This window comes from Balaenoptera ricei, chromosome 6 (assembly GCF_028023285.1).
Source record: "Balaenoptera ricei isolate mBalRic1 chromosome 6, mBalRic1.hap2, whole genome shotgun sequence".
In the NCBI taxonomy this organism is placed as follows: Eukaryota; Metazoa; Chordata; class Mammalia; order Artiodactyla; family Balaenopteridae; genus Balaenoptera; species Balaenoptera ricei.
This window is the reverse complement of record NC_082644.1, coordinates 14,199,899-14,204,211: the sequence shown is the minus strand read 5'-3', so window position 1 is coordinate 14,204,211 and position 4,313 is coordinate 14,199,899. Positions and strand designations below refer to the sequence as shown.

At 41.0% G+C, this 4,313-nt stretch overlaps 1 pseudogene; it reads right to left on the bottom strand.

Moving 5' to 3' along the window:
- Nucleotides 1–2,970: 2,970 nt before the first annotated feature.
- Nucleotides 2,971–4,059, bottom strand: LOC132367694 (sodium/potassium-transporting ATPase subunit alpha-1-like; annotated as a pseudogene).
- Between the last annotated feature and the right edge of the window lie 254 nt (nucleotides 4,060–4,313).

Sequence of the window (4,313 nt, the reverse complement as noted above, 5' to 3'; positions counted from 1 at the left end):
CATAAACATTTAAAATCTCTCAATATCTGTGTTTGAAAGTCTCACTACCTATGCTCAGCTTTTTTATTTGCAAACATGTTCTCTCTCATCACTTTACAGATGCTTTCTCCTTTCTAGAAAAAAGGTTTCATTATTTTATCTCTTAAGACCAGAAGTGATCAATGGGTCCAGTTTCATTAATCATTACACACTGTATAAAAAATTGAAAGGAATTTTAAACACGTTGGTTTTGTAATTTTTTTAAATAAATTTTTTATTTATGTATTTATTTTTATCTTTGGCTGCGTTGGGTCTTCGTTGCTGCATGCAGGCTTTCTCTAGCTGCGGCGAGCAGGGGCTACTCTTCGTTGCAGTGTGCGGGCTTCTCATTGCGGTGGCTTCTCTTGTTGCGGAGCTCGGGTTCTAGGTGCACGGGCTTCAGTAGTTGTGGCACACGGGCTCAGCAGTTGTGCCTGCAGGCTCTAGAGTGCAGGCTCAGTAGTTGTGGCTCATGGGCTTAGTTGCTCTGCGGCATGTGGGATTTTCCCAGACCAGGGATCGAACCCATGTCCCCTGTGTTGGCAGGCGGATTCTTAACCACTGCACCACCAGGGAAGTCCCAGTTTTGTAATTTTTTAATAACTGTATTTTTTAAAGCAATATGTTAAAATCAAATGACACCAAAGGATACACCATGAAAAGCAGGTCTCTGTCCAACCTTAAACCCTTAGTTCCTCAGTTCTCAAAAGCAACTAATTTTACTCTTTTCTTATTTATTCTACTACAATGACATATAGACACATTGCCCTTTATAATACACAAATGAAAGCAAATTATACTATCAAATTTTCATTTTTTTACTTAACTGTGAACCTTGTGATCTTTTCTTATCACCTTACCAATATACAAATCTGTCTCATATCTTTTCACAGCTGCATGGTATCACTCGGTATGAATAATACATAATTTATTTAAACACCTCCCTACTAATGAACTTATATAATTAAATTTTAAATTTTAATTCCTATTGTTATGCACATTTATTTAGAACATTTATTTTCTGCAAGACAAATGTTTTCATTTCAAAAAGTAATAGTAAATACTTAGAGTATAAAATGGAATCTGGTTAGCAAATAAATTATAAAACATAGGAGCAGTTCCCCACATGAAAAGAGCTTAGAAGTTAGCACTCCTATCCTTATAAGAAGCTGAACAAACTGGAAATCACTGGACCCACCAGAGACCAGAGATCTGTCAACTTAAAGAAAAATGTACAACATTGGAGTTGTGAGTTTAAGCTTTATTCAGGGTCTTACTGAGGACTATAGACCAGGAGATGGCCACTCAGTAACTCTGAGGAACTGCTCCAAAGAGGTAGGGGTGGTAGGGGAAGAGCCAGCATATATTGATATATGAATTTTTAGGCTTGGAAATACACGTAGTCAGGCATACATCTTGGTAAAACATTATTGCCAATCACAAAGAACAGATATCTCAAGTTAATTATTTTAGTGCTTTTCTGTGTATGGGAAGATGCAAGAATCTGGGGTCATGGAAATTCTCCTTGAAATATGCATTTTAACTATCTAGAGGGCCATTTATCCAAAGCCCAGAATGCCTCACCTCTTTTTTCTATCCTCAATTCCCTTCAGGGCCCACTAGAAGACTGAGATTCAATCATAAAATTGTAGAATAGTTCCCCTGCCCCCCAACTTACCACCACATTAATGGGAACCCAATATAATAATAGATGACAGATGGAAAAGCTGCAAAGCACATACTCTATTTAAAGAAGAGTCCTTCAGGATACACAAAGGAAAACAAGGGAAACAAAGAAACAAAAGACTTGGAAGAACTCGGAACCTCTAGCACCTATACCTACAGCAAACTTTAAACACAGCCCAACTCCTAGGCAGATTAACACAAAACCTCAGACTAAAGGATTATTTATCTCAGTTCCCAATACCCAATGTCTGGCTTCCAAGAAAAAAAGTATAAGACATGCTAAAGAAATTGAATCAATAATTGAAAATGAGCAAGACTCTATGGGGCCCAGTGGGTACAAAAGCCTTTTTGCATTCCCCATTTCTCATTTGTAGAAAAAGGTTTTATTCTTCTAGGTTTTCCTTGAGTTCCAAAGAGAAAGCTCAAGCAGTTATTAATTAGGGAAATGAGGGAATGCAGAAACAAAGGAAAAGCAGTCACACAAGAAAAGTAATGATAGCTTAAGCAATAGTTCAGTGACAAAACAGAGTCCTAGTTCCTCCTCAAGGGATATACATAACAATCTGACACATATCTTTAGGTTGCTCTGCAGAAAATAAGACCCCCACCCAAGTGGAGGATGGTGACTACATGCTGACCACAAGCACGTAGACCTTAAACTGGTTGGAACCAGAAGGCTGATGATTAAGATTCTTGAAACATCACGCTGTCACCTCACCACCAAATAATTAGAAGAAAGTCCACTATCTGATCACACACCTTGGAACCCTCACCACAAATGTTGCCTTTTAAAACCCTTCCTTGAAAGCCTCAGGGAGTTTGGGTCTTTTGGCACTAGCTGACTGTTCTCCTTGCTTGGCACCCTGCAATAAATGTTATACTTTCCTTCATCACAACCCAATGTCAGTAAATTGGCTTTGCTGTGCATCAGGCAAGGAGATCCTAGTTTTCCTCTCTACAAAGACAAAAAGGCACAAAATAACCTTCCCTGCTGTGATTTCCATAGATGGATGCTTCTCTGGGAACCCTTTCCCCACCTCCACCCACACACCCGCCCCATATAGCTACATGTTTCATTTCAGAACATCTTGCTTCCTCCACATGCTTCAGTGCTTTCCTACCAGTATAGAATTATGAACTCCAAAAATAAAGTACACAAAAAGGGGGTGGATAGTGGGAGCAGAGTGTGTGACATGGTGCTCCACAGTGTGCAACATGGGGTCTAGTAGTAGGTTTCCTTCTCCACCAGCCACCAAGGCATCAGCATCACCTGATGATGACTTTTCTGACTTTGTCATATAGGAAGATGTGGAGAGAGTAGGAGAAGACACTGAGCCACCAGGTAGGTTTGAGAGGATACATCCTCAAGGCAACACCCACTCCAGGGCAGTAGAAAAGGAAAGCAGCAAGGGCCATCTCTTCAAAGAGGCCAAATCCCCTGCTGGAAGACTGAATTCCTCCTGGTCTTGCAGATGACCAAGTTGGCCCATTGTGCCACCAAGATACTGACAAAGAAGGCTGTGTGGCAGGTAAAAGTCAAGATTTTCCTCTGCTTGTAGGTCCACTGCTTTCCGCAGCTGTCCTCAACATCATTGATCCAGTGGTCATCTCAGGCCACTCAGACCCAGCAGGTGAATTGGGAGGAAGCTCTTCTCAGCCTAGGATCACAAAGTAAGTGAATAAGACCCCCAGAGCCTGGATCATACCAACCTGTCCATAGGCCATGCTGATCAGCTGCTTATTCACACGTTTGTCCATTTTGGGGTTTTTGAGCTGTCTCTTCATGATGTCACTCCGAGCTAGCTCATAAGCCAGGGAGGTGGCTGGAACCATGTCCATGCCCTAGTTAATGCAGAGGATGGTGATGATCCTCAGGGGTAGTGGAATGTTTGTAATAATGATTAGACGACCTTCCTCCACTCCAGTCACAATTGAGGCAAAATTCTCATCCAAGAGAATCATGTCAGTAGTTTACATAGACACTTCTGAGCCTGCAATTCCCATAGTAACCCCAGTGTCCACCTTCTTCAAAGCTGAGTCATTGACACCATCACCAGTTACAGCCATGATAGTGCCCTCTCTCTGGCAGTCTTCCTGAACGATCAGCTTCTGTTGAGGAGAGGACCTGGGAAAAACAGTCTCAGTATGGTACTTCAAAATGTCATCCAGCTGCTGGAAAGTCAAGTTCTTCAGATCACTTCCATGTACCATGCAGGCATTGGCACTTCTTGGGTTCACCTGGCTCACTGGGATGATGAGGTAGGATGCAATGTCTTCTATGGTTTCCTTGTCTTCTGAGAGGATGCCCACACCTTTGGCAATGGTTTTGGCTGTGATTGGATGGTCTTTGGTAACAAATTAATAATCTTTCAAAAAAAGAAAAGAAGCATTGACTGAGATGGTTTCACTGGATTATGCTGCACACCCCAAACTGAATAAATACAGAGGAAACACACATAAGCAGAGCATAGTCAAAATGCTGAAAAACAAAGAAATAATGAATTCTTTAAAAAGTTGGAGAAAGAGATATATTATGTACATGGGAACACAAATTCAAAAGGCCATGGACTTCTCATCAGAAACTAAATGGGCATGTAGTATTATTTCAA